At 42.6% G+C, this 15,631-nt stretch overlaps 1 protein-coding gene and 1 long non-coding RNA gene across 3 annotated transcripts in view; one reads left to right on the top strand and one right to left on the bottom strand.

Moving 5' to 3' along the window:
* LOC101157996 (ATP-sensitive inward rectifier potassium channel 10-like) overlaps nt 1-4,408 on the bottom strand; it is a 67,526-nt gene extending 63,118 nt beyond the window's left edge. Inside the window, exon 1 of the mRNA XM_023966268.1 lies at nt 3,941-4,408. The gene's annotated coding sequence lies outside the window, so the exon portion shown is untranslated. The remainder of the gene's footprint in view (nt 1-3,940) is intronic.
* An 8,292-nt stretch (nt 4,409-12,700) lies between these two features.
* Nucleotides 12,701-14,247, top strand: LOC111949305. Of its 2 annotated transcripts, XR_002875320.1 has the most exons (4): nt 12,701-13,143; nt 13,292-13,369; nt 13,450-13,609; nt 13,792-14,247. It is a non-coding gene; the product is annotated as an uncharacterized LOC111949305 (long non-coding RNA). The 2 variants fall into 2 exon arrangements; XR_002875319.1 differs by having other exon boundaries at nt 12,701-13,369.
* Nucleotides 14,248-15,631: the final 1,384 nt, after the last annotated feature.

Below are 15,631 nucleotides of genomic sequence, written 5' to 3'. Positions count from 1 at the left end.
TCCTGATTACTCACAGTGATGTCCCCTCACCCTCCACACCAAGGGGCCCTAAATGTCTAAGGTGCGGTTAAAATTGGCGGGTAGGGTGCCAGGAAAAAATCCGAATTGTTTGCTAGACCGTTCACGTTTCCAAGTAAATCCGAACTTTTGTGATCTCCAGTGTGACCGTGACACGACCCAAATAAGACCCGCATGCGCAGAAGCCAGAAGAATACTCAACGGTGAACGACGTCACTTGTTGTTTGCGGAGCCAACGTTAACAATGGATGTCAACAACAGTGTTGTCAAAAGCAGAGCTCTTTTTGTAATATTAAATTTATTTTCACGAAGGAGCAGCACAATTACAATCTTCTCATTTTAAGAAGGCATTGGAGTCGGGATCGTCTGTACCCACTGTAGTGGAAGAGGAATGTGTATGTGTTGGGGCCGCGCCCCCGCGTGTGTGTGTGTGTGCAAGCGCGTGCCGCGATAGAGAATAGGGGGGGGGGGGGGGGGGGGGGCAGTGTGGGCGCGGATTCATGTTGTGTGTTACGGAGGACGGTAATAAAAGAAGGTTTCCCCCAAAATAAATGCTATGGACTCTTTATTAACCCGTTCTGGAGAATCTAAGGATCAGAACAGGGAGGAGGAGGAGGATCGCCTCGGGTCCCCCACGCTTGAGCACGGTCGGAAAGGGGAGAAAGAAAAAAAAGTTATCGCGGGAAAGGTTCAACACCACGCTCTGCCATTTAGCTGGAATTTTTTTTCAAAAACCGCCCAGTTGCGATAAGAGCCCTGGAGTTTGGCTTGAAAAGAGCGATCACCCCAAATATTAATCCAATCAGTGACCTCCCTTCCCTTCCACTGACTGGTCTCAGCAGCATCGTCCACCATGGTTGATGTTTACGTTCTCGTTCCCGCCTACTTCAACGCAAAATGATGACGTTTGTTGCGTGTCGATGACGTACAGTTCTGAATCAAGTCGCCTGGCCGGTCAGACGGCGGTCGCAATTGAAAAGAACGGCTACAATTCGGAATCAGGACGGCAAGTCCACGGGGCCTGGGTCGCAATTGAAAAGATCGGATCTGTGTCATTCAGACTGTCATGAAAAGATCGGAATTGGGCCGCTTAGGGGCAAAAAATTCGGAATTGGGTCGTTTCAGCCTGCAGTGTGAACGTAGCCTACAAGTGTCACGATAAGGATGTTGGGGGTTGGGGAATAAAGACGCAAGTTGAACAGCAACACAGTGTGGTCTTTGTCTTACTAGAGATTCAACTTTTGGCAATGAGGATGTCTGAATTTGCTTTGCCTCCACTGCCGCCTTTCTTACCTGTGGTGCAGTGGGATCGATGGCTGCCATCATTTGAGGTTTATTTGCTTGCTTTGGGCCACACAGATTTGGCCAAAGCGCGGAGATTGATGTTATTCCCACATATTTACAGCCAAGATGCACATTGCCTGCACGGAGTTTAAATGCATCCAAAGCTAAATATTGTTGGCACGTATTAGCCTAACCCTTCTCCTGAACCTTGTGATATATTTTTATTTTTAGCGAGAACTCTCATCGGAACTCCAACAGCCACCCAGCCTAACATAGTTCACTACTATATTTTCATAAGGAAATAAAAACCACTGAACTGACCCAAATCGCTCAAAGCCATTTTTACCCGCAAATCTAGAACCAAAATTGCCCAATCTGGCAACACTGTTTGCTGGGAGGGCAAACAGCACAGTAGAACAGTGAGCACTAACGCCATCGCCCCACATCTCTCCTGGAAATGTTGATTGGAATTGAATTAAGCTATACTTTTCACACGATGGGATGTGAAAACAAAAGTGCAATCCCCTCTTTCGCTTTAACTATGTCACGGGCTGGGGCATGGCTATTTGACCACCGGGGGACAGTCTACTAGCTGTCCCCAACTTACCCCCTTCTTCATAAAATCTCATAATAGGGTGAGGGGGTGGGGGGCTTAGCCTGCAATGCACCTTGGGGGGGGAGCTACTTGGCAGGGGTCCCCCTCTCTCGGTTTTATTTGCACCTTAGACATGTAGGGCCCTTGGTAGGAGGGGTGCTTGGATATCACTGTTAGTAAGCAGGAAATGTCCCCTCAGTGCCCTACCCGCCAATTTTTTTTTTTTTTTCAACTTGTCCTGTCCAACAGCTGGGCGGGCAGATGAGAACTGAGGGCCTCTTGTGTTGGACATATTTTACTTTAACAACAGGGGTTATTAATCTTCAGACAAACCAAAGGTACGTCTGAATAAACCCCTTTTGTAATTGAGGCCAAACTTCATTAATTTCAATCATGTTTGAAAATCTTTGGTGTTGGACCGGACGGAAAAGGAAAGAAGGGAAGAAGAGAGAGGGGGGGGGGGGGGTAAGAGGGTGATAATAGGAGGGGGGGGGTAAGACCATGAAGCAGCATAGAGCAGCAAGTTTACTGGTTGTTTATCATTACGGTACGGTTCAAATGTAGTACAAAAAGTGCGGGGCCTGTCCATACACACACTCAAATGTTATCAACACACTTGCTGGCTACAAAAATGTCCACATGTCAACATGTACACAATACAGATAGTGTTCACACATGCATACTTATGCCTTCAAGACAACTAGTGTGAGATATTTCATTTAATCAATCACGCAAACTATTAGTGCAAAGGTGTGCTAACACCTGTGCTTAAGTGAGTGTTTATGTTCTTCTAAAATGGATGGTGGAATGTGAAAAGAAGAAGGGAGAGTGCCCAGCCACCCCCACACCAAGACCCCCGCCGCAGCAGCCGTGGCAGCCAGAACTCCCAAGGCCACACGGCAGCAGGCAGAGAACAACCGCCCCCCGGGCGACCACATCCGCCACCCAGGCCAGGGCCAGCAGGACCGCCGCAAGGCCCCCAGAGCCACAGAGCAGGGAGGCATGGGGGGAAAGAGAGCGCTGCCCCAGCCCAACCAGGAGAGCAGCACCCCCCTAAACCAGTGGTCCCCTAAACCAGTGGTCCAATGGCTGCACCCCCCTAAACCAGTGGTACCGATCCGCGGGACACTTGGCACCGGGTACCAGGCCGAGGGAAATTTTGGCACCGGGACGCACAGAAAGAAAAATTAATTTCCATTTTATTGTTTTTTTCAAAAAAAAACGTTTTATTTTGAAAAGTGACCGGATTCTCTCTGTTACATCCGTCACACTTGACGCACGTCAAAGTCGCGACACCAAACATCACGTGATACACCCCGATGTTGCTCATGTGATGTTCTGTTGTTGGTGTGACGTTACGAGGACACCACTAATAAAGTTGCACATGATTACACAGTGGATTTACGTTAATTATTATTATTGTTATAATTATTACTAAAGAGAAAATACCACCCCCGGTCTGCAGTAAACGTGCCTTGAGTTGTACCGGTCCGCGGTGACAAAAAGGTTGGGAAATATTTTATATAGGAAATATTTATCTAAACAGACAGCTTCCTGTGTGGGATGTTGTGTGGTCTGAAGAGTAGGAATGCCCTTATACCTTTCCCTTTCTTTGGTTGTCTTGAACTTTATGTTAACTTCATCTAAATGAAAGCATGAGAATAAATGTACAAACTTTTTGCAAACAAACGTTTTTATGATTTAAAATAAATAACCATTTTTCTGTTGTTGTTTTTATTTCTGTTTTGTTGCTACAAAAGCTCTCAGCTTTGCGAAAACCAGAAAGCAGGTGCATCTGGACTGAGCAGCTGTTTTTTTGCTTTCCTTAAGATGGAAAGTTACTTTGGCACATCCAGTCTAAGGAATGCAAAGTCAGAGATGCAAGGTTTCTCATATTTAGTTTTTAATAGGGCTTTAGCTGACCTTGTAGAAAGCACAATATAAAAAATCAACAATTAAACTTTTAAAATAAACAGATTTTTCTTTCATTCTAACCAGACAAACTATATAAATTGTAACAATATAAATTTAAATATTTCTTACCTTTCTGTTGTCTTGTAACACAAGTTCACTGTGGCCGCAGCTTGGAAATGTTACGGATTTCTTAGGTTTCTTAATGTCCGGCAAGCATGTGGAAAGACAGAAAATTTGATCTGTCTTTGGAGAAGAAGGAAGAAGAGCAAACTTCAGGGGTAGTCGCACTGTTGAGTTAATATCCGTTTCAGTTAGCTGTCATGCTGGCATTACATTGCTTTATTTTTGCATCTCAGAATAACGGAGAGAAAAAGTATGAAAGACAGTCGATGAAGATCACCCTGGGTCAGTGGGTGTGTCCCTGCACACTGGCACTGTCAGCACCGGTTCAGACTCACTGTTACTGGGTCATTATGTAATCGGATGAGCACAGCTTGCACTTTTTCTTCTCACATATAAAGCAGCACAAGAGAGAGAGCGCCCTGTGTGTCCACACTAAACAATGTTAAAGGACCCCGGCCAGTGCTGTCCACAACTTCAGGGCCCCCCAGCATGCCGCTTTATATAAACCCAAAGGTTTGTCAGTCAGCCACTGATTCTGGACATTTTTAATTAATTAATTCAACTCTCCACCCAGCTTCTCCTCCTACCCTGCCAGTCCCTGACGGAACGCTGTGAAAAGGCCTCTTTGTTGCTGAACCTCCGCCACTGCTTCAGCCTTTGTCAACTTTCTAGTGTAAAGCGCAATCGTTTGATGTTTATAAGATACAACCCTGGAAGTTGTTGGACTAAATAGGAAGCATTTCAAATCAAAGTGATTAAAAAAAATTGTCTTTTTTTTGTTCTTGGCTTCCTGCACTTTCGCATTGGCAGAACGAATAAAGAATTGAGGCTGTGCCATGTCCGCTTGCAAGAAGGGGGACCTGGTGCAGAGGCAGTGACGCTGTTGTGAATGAAAATGCTCTCGGTCAATTAATTCATTAAAGCAGGCAACATTTATGTCATGACGTACCAATTTGAAATGTTCTCATTGACAACTCTGTCATTTCCAACTACAATACACAGTGTTCTAAAACATTTCCAATATATCTGAAATTTTATATAATTTACTAAAAGCATGTCAAATAGCTTTTTGTTAACATATAATCTGGTCTTGCTGGGTTATTATTTAGTAAACTGAATTTTTAATTTCATAAATGTCAGCCGATGCAATGCCAAAACCATGACCAAAAAATCCACCTGGGCAGTCGTAAAAGTGTGCTACAGCTCCCAGAACAGCTTTCACGCTTTTCCCACTAACTCATTCACGTGCTCACAGACACTCATATCGCCACACCTGTCATCTCACCGGCAATCAAATTCCCTGCGTCCCACTGTCTTTCCCTCCGCGTGCCAAGTGTGGTACCTAAGGCTGCCAACCCCTGCATTAAAGTAACAACCACTGGATTCTGATACAGGCCCTGTACAATATGCACATTCATCTTTTCAAAAGTTTGTATGTTGTTTGTTTTCATGGGTGAAACGCAGGTAAGCTGCTGAAGCCGACCCTAGCTTGACATCATGAAATGTGCGGCATGTACAGTACAAGAGGCAAAAGCCGGTGCCTCAGAGGTCGAGTTGTCTTATTTCCGGGTTGGAAAAAAACTCAGGAAAATAACTAATAAAAATCATTTTTTTTGTACCAAAGGTAAAATACCATCATATATGATTTAAGCTTAAAAATAGCATGGTGTTGACACTGTAACCCTTGTGCTATCCTATGGGGTCAAGATGACCATTGACGTGTTATCCCTACCATGACAAAGGTGGATAAAGGTGGAGAAGATTTCATGTAAACCATGGAAACCAGTAAAGATCACAAATCCTGGAAGAAAAAAGTTCAGTGCATTGTCTTGTGGGGTCCAAATGACCCAACTCCCAATGTCAAAGTGCCTAGGATAGCTCAAGGGTTACAGACTCACTCTGATAAGAACTGTGTTTTTGGTGTTTTTAATATGTTCTTGGGGACTCTTTTTTATCGGTGAACCGAGTGCACCCTCGTATCTCTTCACCCTTCTGAAGCCGCTGCTTTTCTGCACTCTGAAAATGGATCTGATCAGCTGGTCTCTAAATTCGATCGACAAAGTGTTTTCCACACTAAGGAACGGGAAAGCGGACCCTTCCTGCCCAGACGGCACCCACGCGGCTGGATACACCATCGATCCATGGGGCAAGTGGAGGCTGGTGTGTCTGGCCCAGCTGTCTGTGGAGGATGTCGAGGACGTGTACCTATTTGGATTTCTGATAATTGGATTCCTCCTAATTGGGATCGGAGGATTTCTAATTTATCAGGTGGTCTGGGAGCAGAAGATGGAGAGAGGCAATCAATCAAAGCTCCTGGGAAAGATTTTTCGGGGAGGAGAGACTCAGAATGAGAAACTTTCACCAACGGATCAAAAGCTCTGTGCTTGTCTTGCCCACTTGAGCAGATTGCTTGAGACCCCTGAACTTGTGCGGAAGATGGATGCCACCTTGGAGCAAGTTTCTGCCCGGATTTGAGGGAAGACTGGGCTAAATTCACCCACTTCTCATTCGGATTAAACTCTGCCTCACACAAAGCGAAGAGCCAGTCAAGGACTTTGCCGGCAGAACAAACAACCTGCTGGCGCCCAAAAGTATTTTATCTAATCAGACTCCCCGAAGGAGCTGTGGACAACTGTCCTTGGCTCCACCAAAACAAAGATCTACAGATGGGACTACAGCAGCTGTTCTTGAGGGTTGATAACTGCAACTCACCCCCTCCCTGCTTGTCCTCGGCTTCCCAACCCCCTCCCTCCTCTGTGTGCTGCCCGGAAGATGTGCCTGGCTCACAGAGCTGCACCTGATGGACAGACTCATGGGGGGCCCCCCACTCCCGTCCACCACCGTTCCCCCCCTGAGCCTCATGTACTGTGTCTTTGTCTGAATATGTGCTATTTGTGTTTAAACGGTGTAGCTTTTTTCTTGTATCAACACATTGTACGCAGTGTAGGGATACGACTTTTTTTGTCACCAAATCCAACCCCGGCCCTATTCGTGGTCCATCTGCATGCTATACAAAGGTGCGCCGGCGCAGGTCATCTAAGGCTGCATTGACCTCAGTAACCTCTCGAGATGTGTGTGTATCCTGTGTTGCCGTTTGTCTGACCTTCTTCATCGAGATGTACTGGAACTGAGTTTCTCCTTGTTGGGATTAATAAAGTTTTCATTCATCTGGTCCGACGGCAGGGATGAGCGAATCCAAAGGCTGATACTCCAGCTATTGGCCAGAGAAAGCAGGCGGGCTATCGGCTGACGAATCAGAGCGACCAGGGGAGGAGATTCGGCTGCCATCATGCTTCCGGAGAAGGACTTTCAAAACACATGTTAAAAAGACTGTTTTGGTAGTTTTCTGTTATTCTCAAGAATATCTACGAGTAATTCGCATGTAACTTATTCATCTGTAGGTCTTTTAACTTGAGAATCCAGATATCTGGAACAATGTGTTTTAATCTGTTTTAGGGCTATTGTCAGGGCAATAAACTTCATGTATTTTTAATCCGGTTGAATCCTTGGTTTGCTTTAACTCTCTCGACTATTGAACATGCATGGATGGAAGGATCTGAAAAGCGAAAAGATTCTTTCCTACATGGTATACAGACCACCAAAACCAAGCTATGTTTTTATTGAGGAGTTTTCTGAGTTCTTAGAAGCTGTCCACACTTCCTTTAACATGATTTTAATAACAGGTGATTATAACCTGCATATAGACAGTAAGTCAGACTATTGCACCAATCAGTTCTTGGACTTGCTCTCCTCTCTTGATTTTAAACAACACGTCATCTAGCCGACTTACAACAGGGGGCACACTCTTGACCTCGTCATCAGCCGTGGTTTACCTACCAGTGTGTCCACTGTTGTGGACCTGGCTATATCTGACCATTACTGTGTGCTTTTTAACATTACTGGTTTTATAAAACAAGAGACCTCTGTGAGAATGGTGAAGGAACGCTACTATACTCCTGAAGTAGTCGAAAAGTTTATTAAATCTTTTCACTCCAACCCTCCACCTGCCTTACCAGCCCCCTGTGATCTTCTTGTTGACAGTTTTAACAGTAAATTAAAATCCAGTCTCGACTTAGTTGCTCCTCTAAAATCTAAGAAGATAAGAATCAAACCCACTCCCCCCTGGAGAATTGAGGAAATTAAAGAATTGAAAAGACGTTGTAGATCTGCCGAAAGACTTTGGAGAAAACACAAACTTGAAATATACTATCAACTATACCAAAACCAACTCAAACAGTAAAACAGACCAGAAATTCCTACTTCGCGAACATCATTTCTGTGAATAAAAATAACCACAGAGTCCCCTTCACTACAATTGAATCTTTAATCTACTCAAATGTGAACAAACATACAATGCCAGAGTCCGCCTCATTGTGTGAGGACTTTGTAGACCACTTCAGGAGCAAGATTGATTCTGTCAGATCGAACATCATAAAAGGAGAGAAACAGACTTTTTACTGGTAATGATGGGTTTATCTTACCTGAGGAAGCACTGGACAGTTTTGACCTGGTTGGAGCTGCAACACTTGGTCGAGTTTTCTCCCAAGTTAATCCAACGACCTGTTTTTTAGATCCCATCCCTACTTCACTTTTTAAATCATTTTACGGGTCTTTTGAGAGTGAGATTTTGAATGTTATATAATATTTATTTATTTATCCATTTTATCTTGTTTTATGAACTTGAACTAGACTTTTAACGCATTATTTTAATTTACCTTATTTCAATTTTTTTTTGTTTTCATCAACATGTTTACTTTTTGATTCTCATTTTCATTCATTTTTTATTTCCGGTGCTTCCCCAGCTGGAACCTCTCCCTCTGGGTCGGCTACTGTTCAGCCACTGCAGCCCTAGATGGGAACCTGCATCACCACTTAGCTGTGGTGGAGCGGCCCCCGCCTGTGATGCTGCATTTGGCTGTCTATGCGGCTGTTCACAGAGGGGGAGGTTCCAATTATCAGTGTTTCCAGCATCTTGTTTTTGTGCTCAGCCTATTTCTCATTGTCTTTTCCTATCAGTTAGGGGGTGGGAGGTGTGAAAGGAGTGGGGGGCTAGGTACCGGGAGGGGGGCCCTATTTATTTATTTATTTACTTTTATTTATTTTTTAATCATCATGCTTGTTTTTATATTTTGTTGTGTTTCAATGTAAAGCACTTTATGTTATATTTTTATATGAAAAGTGCTTTATAAATAAAGTTTGATTTGATTTGATTTGAACGGCGTGTTTACATGACACATTTTTCTTCCGATCAGGCGTTCTTTCCGATTACTTTTGCCCATGTAAAAACAGCAATTATTTATCATTTACCTCCCCCACATGGGGCGAGGCATCAAGCTTTAAGGAATACAATTTTGAACAGGCAGAGTGGGGCAGCAAACCCTCAACAAGTTAGCTTCCGATTCACAGCTTCCGATTCGCGAGTGCACTAAAGGAGCATTCCACTGTTTTTTTGCACTAAGATCTCCTTAGATCGGGTCCTGTTCAAAAACCGCCGGACCTAGACTGCTCAAACCTGCATTAAATTAGGATTTAGATACTGAAAAACACATTAAACACAGTTTCTGATTTGTGAAACCTTCCTCTGATTTGTGAAAATGTGAAATAGGTTGATTTTTAGCGCATTTTACGCACTGAGTCCATTTCAGACCAGGTCCTGTTCAAAAACCACGGGACCTGGACTGCTCAAACCTGGATTAAATTATAATTTTGACACTAAAGATCACATTAAACACAGTTTCTGATTTGTGAAACCTTCCTCTGATTTGTGAAAATGTAAAATAGGATGATTTTGACCGCAATTTGTGAATTGAGTCCACCTTATACCGGGTCCTGTTCAAAAACCGCCAGACGTAGACTGCTCAAACCTGCATTAAATTAGGATTTAGATACTAAAGAACACAATAAACACAGTTTCTGATTTGTGAAACCTTCTTCTGATTTGTGAACATGTGAAATAGGTTGATTTTTATCCCATTTTACGCACTGAGTCCATTTCAGACCAGGTCCTGTGCAAAAACTGCTGGAACTGGACTGCTCAAACCTGGATTATATTATGCATTAGATAATAAAGAACACAATAAACACAGTTTCTGATTTGTGAAACCTTCCTCTGATTTGTGAAAATGTGAAATAGGTTGATTTTTAGCGCATTTTACGCACTGAGTCCATTTCAGACCAGGTCCTGTTCAAAAACCACTGGACCTGGACTGCTCAAACCTGCATTAAATTAGGATTTAGATACTAAAGAACACAATAAACACAGTTTCTGATATGTGAAACCTTCCTCTGATTTGTCTTCTTCTTTCTCTTTCGGCTTTTCCCATCAGGGGTCGCCACAGCGAATCATCCTTTTCCACCTCACTCTATCATGGACATCTTCTACCCTAACATTAGCCAACTTCATGTCCTCTGTTAAGACATCCATGTATCTCCTCTTTGGCCGTCCTCTTGCCCTCCTGCCAGGCAGCTCCATCTCCAACATCCTTCTACCAATATATCCACTATCCCTCCTCTGAACATGTCCAAACCATCTCAGTCTGGCTTCTCTGACTTTGTCGCTGACACAGGCAACATGAGCCGTCCCTCTGATGTACTCGTTCCTTATCCTGTCTAACCTGGTCACTCCTAAGGAGAACCTCAACATCTTCATCTCCGCTACCTCCATCTCAGCCTCTTGTCTCTGTCTCACTGCTACCGTCTCTAACCCATAGAGCAGAGCTGGTCTCACCACTGTCTTGTACACCTTTCCTTTGAGTCTTGCTGGCACTCTTCTGTCACACAACACTCCTGACACTTTCCTCCAACCGCTCCAACCTGCCTGCACTCGCCTCTTCACCTCTTTTCCACAATCCCCATCACACTGAACTGTTGACCCCAAGTACTTAAACTCCTGCACCTTCTTCACCTCAGTCCCCTGTAACCTAACGCTTCTACCTTGATCCCTCTCGTTCAGACACATGTATTCTGTCTTACTACGACTGACCTTCATACCTCTTCTTTCCAGAGCAAACCTCCACCTCTCTAGCTGTTCCTCCACCTGCTCTCTACTCTCACTGCAAATTACAATGTCATCCGCAAACATCATTGTCCAGGGAGATTCCTGTCTTACCTCGTCTGTCAGCCTGTCCATCAGCATAGCAAACAAAAAAGGACTCAAAGCTGATCCTTGGTGTAGTCCCACCTCCACCTTGAACTCCTCTGTCTGACCTACAGCACATCTCACCACCGTCATACTTCTCTCATACATGTCCTGAACTACTCTGACATACTTTTCTGCCACTCCAGACGACCTCATACAGTACCACAGCTCCTCCCTCGGCACCCTGTCATACGCCTTCTCTAAATCTAAGAACACACAATGCAGCTCCTTCTGACCTTCTCTGTACTTTTCCATCAACATTCTCAAAGCAAAAATGGCATCAGTGGTGCTCTTACGGGGCATGAAACCATACTGCTGCTCACAAATCTCCACCTTCTTCCTAAGCCTGGCTTCCACTACTCTTTCCCACAGCTTCATTGTGTGGCTCATCAACTTTATTCCTCTATAGTTGCTGCAGTTCTGCGTGTCACCCTTGTTCTTAAAGATTGGGACCAGAACGCTTCTCCTCCATTCCTCAGGCATCTTCTCACTCTCTAAAATCCTATTGAACAACCTTGTTAGAAATTCCACTGCTGTCTCTCCTAGGCACTTCCATACCTCCACAGGTACGTCATCAGGACCAACGGCCTTTCCGCTTTTCATCCTTTTCAGAGCCTTCCTAACCTCATCCTTTCCAATCTCTGCTACTTCCTGCTCCACAACAACCACATCTTCCTCCCTTCTTTCCCTGTCATTTTCCTCGTTCATCAGCTCCTCAAAATACTCCTTCCATCTTTTCTGTACACTCTCTTGGGTTGTTAGCACCTTTCCATCTCTGTCCTTAATCACCCTTATCTGTTGCACGTCCTTCCCATCTCTGTATCTCTGTCTGGCTAGCCTGTACAAGTCCTTCTCTCCTTCCTTTGTGTCTAACCTGTCATATAGCTCATCGTAAGCTTTCTGTTTGGCCTTTGCCACCTCTCTCTTCACTTTACGCTGCGCTTCCTTGTACTCCTGTCTACCTTCCTCTGATTTGTGAAAATGTGAAATAGGTTGATTTTTATCCCATTTTACGCACTGAGTCCATTTCAGACCAGGTCCTGTGCAAAAACTGTTGGAACTGGACTGCTCAAACCTGGATTAAATTATGCATTAGATAATAAAGAACACAATAAACACAGTTTCTGATTTGTGAAACCTTCCTCTGATTTGTGAAAATGTGAAATAGGTTGATTTTTAGCGCATTTTACGCACTGAGTCCACCTTAGACCAGGTCCTGTTCAAAAACCACTGGACCTGGACTGCTCAAACCTGGATTAAATTATAATTTTGACACTAAAGAACACATTATACACAGTTTCTGATTTGTGAAACCTTCCTCTGATTTGTGAAAATGTGAAATAGGTTGATTTTTAACGCATTTTACGCACTGAGTCCACCTTAAACCGGGTCCTGTTCAAAAACCGCCGGACCTAGACTGCTCAAACCTGCATTAAATTAGGATTTAGATACTGAAGAACACATTAAACACAGTTTCTGATTTGTGAAACCTTCCTCTGATTTGTGAAAATGTGAAATAGGTTGATTTTTAGCGCATTTTACGCACTGAGTCCACCTTAGGCCAGGTCCTGTTCAAAAACCGCCGGACCTGGACTGCTCAAACCTGGATTAAATTAGGATTTAGATACTAAAGAACACATTGCCCGACCCTGAATTAAAAAAAAAAAAAGTGATCGTGTCCCCAGTGGGGAGGAAAGGCAGTTATTGAACAAAAAACCATTACAATGACAAACACTTTTTCAGCTGACAAGCTCCTTTACACAATTTATCTGGCAATTATAAACAAGCCAGGGATACAAAATGAGCTACAAAAACTATCAGAGTGTGATAGATGGATATCAACTTTACTCCATATCTTCAACCTTTTTGAGAATGAGGAGTGGGCACAGGGAAAAGCATTGTGGCTCAATGAGTTAGGTAGATTCACAGGATCAACCTGGGATGCTTTTGGGGCAGAGGAGGACATGGTCACATGTAGACTTGAATTCCTTAACAGTACAGAAGTTGTACAAACATGTCTTAATCCAGCCTGTCCAACTGCAAAAAGAAGATACAACTCAATAGATATTGTGTAAGTACATTGTAATTATTGATACAACTTTTACATACACTTATTTAACAAACTGTTTGCTTGTTTTTACTGTTATTGTAAGAGAAACAATAGTTTATGTAACATGTAGCCATACAAGTTATTTATTTATTTTAAATTTTGTTGCAAGGTGTGAAGACCTCACTAAGTTGCAGGCTGACGTTGACAAGTGGTCCAATGAGATTATCGTACTACTTCCATGCAAAAGGTATGTATGAAGTAGCATATATATATGTTTCAAAATATTTGAAACAAATTGTGGACTTTCTAACTTTTTAAAATTTTCAGAGGTGCAGGGCCATGCACAGAACAAAAACAGAACATCAAGACGTACCTTTGTGCACGGGTTGCCATGTCTTGTACTGGTATCAATCTTTCACAAAAACGCTTTGACTAAGAACCAGCATCCAACAGCGTTGCCACATCAGATCGAACTTCTTGGTGAAAAGTAAGGCGTAAATTGCAGAACTAATGTAGAAATTTATAGCATTGGGTTAAATTTAATTAGCATCATGTGTTTTTTTTGCTACGATTGAATTTTTGAGGGAAAAAATAAATCATTAAATCACTGACATTTTTTCTATTTTTATTTTTTTATACTGGATTGTACTATTGTATTTGTTTACACAGGTACGAGCCGGTGGCCATAACATATCACCTGAGTGCGCAAAGTCATTTTGTTGCATTCCACCGACTGGGAACAGACAAAAGCTGGCACTTTTATGATGGACTACAGGAATCCAAGAAGGCTGGAAGAGGCGATATAAAAATCTCAGACATCAACATACAAAAGAAACTGGGAAACAGATGTCAGATTGGACACATAGTTATGGTCAGGGTTAGCATGAGCCCCTGACTTAAATTTTAGTTTTTTTTGTTCAACATTTCTTGGTTTGTTTCCTAATTTACTTTAAAATTCCTGTTTTGGTGTTTTGCTTCAGGTTGTCCTTCCCTTGTCCCCATTACCTTTGAATTGCATAAAATCAAATACGGTGTATAATATATTCTTCAGTATCTAAATCCTTATTTAATGCAGGTTTGAGCAGTCTAGGTCCGGCGGTTTTTGAACAGGACCTGGTCTAATGTGGACTCAATTCACAAATTGCGGTCAAAATCATCCTATTTTACATTTTCACAAATCAGAGGAAGGTTTCACAAATCAGAAACTGTGTATAATGTGTTCTTTACTATCTAATGCATAATTTAATCCAGGTTTGAGCAGTCCAGTTCCAGCAGTTTTTGCACAGGACCTGGTCTGAAATGGACTCAGTGCGCAAAATGCGCTAAAAATCAACCTATTTCACATTTTCACAAATCAGAGGAAGGTTTCACAAATCAGAAACTGTGTTTATTGTGTTCTTTATTATCTAATGCATAATATAATCCAGGTTTGAGCAGTCCAGTTCCAGCAGTTTTTGCACAGGACCTGGTCTGAAATGGACTCAGTGCGTAAAATGCGCTAAAAATCAACCTATTTCACATTTTCACAAATCAGAGGAAGGTTTCACAAATCAGAAACTGTGTTTATTGTGTTCTTTATTATCTAATGCATAATATAATCCAGGTTTGAGCAGTCCAGTTCCAGCAGTTTTTGCACAGGACCTGGTCTGAAATGGACTCAGTGCGTAAAATGCGCTAAAAATCAACCTATTTCACATTTTCACAAATCAGAGGAAGGTTTCACAAATCAGAAACTGTGTATAATGTGTTCTTTACTATCTAATGCATAATTTAATCCAGGTTTGAGCAGTCCAGTTCCAGCAGTTTTTGCACAGGACCTGGTCTGAAATGGACTCAGTGCGTAAAATGCGCTAAAAATCAACCTATTTCACATTTTCACAAATCAGAGGAAGGTTTCACAAATCAGAAACTGTGTTTATTGTGTTCTTTATTATCTAATGCATAATATAATCCAGGTTTGAGCAGTCCAGTTCCAGCAGTTTTTGCACAGGACCTGGTCTGAAATGGACTCAGTGCGTAAAATGCGCTAAAAATCAACCTATTTCACATTTTCACAAATCAGAGGAAGGTTTCACAAATCAGAAACTGTGTATAATGTGTTCTTTACTATCTAATGCATAATTTAATCCAGGTTTGAGCAGTCCAGTTCCAGCAGTTTTTGCACAGGACCTGGTCTGAAATGGACTCAGTGCGTAAAATGCGCTAAAAATCAACCTATTTCACATTTTCACAAATCAGAGGAAGGTTTCACAAATCAGAAACTGTGTTTATTGTGTTTTTTATTATCTGATGCATAATATAATCCAGGTTTGAGCAATCCAGGTCCAGTGGTTTTTGAACAGGACCTGGTCTAAGGTGGACTCAGTGCGTAAAATGCGCTAAAAATCAACCTATTTCACATTTTCACAAATCAGAGGAAGGTTTCACAAATCAGAAACTGTGTTTAATGTGTTCTTTAGTGTCAAAATTATAATTTAATCCAGGTTTGAGCAGTCCAGGTCCAGTGGTT

This window comes from Oryzias latipes, chromosome 18 (assembly GCF_002234675.1).
Source record: "Oryzias latipes chromosome 18, ASM223467v1".
NCBI lineage: Eukaryota > Metazoa > Chordata > Actinopteri > Beloniformes > Adrianichthyidae > Oryzias > Oryzias latipes.
Note: the sequence above shows the minus strand (reverse complement) of the source record. Positions and strands in the feature narration are given on the sequence as shown.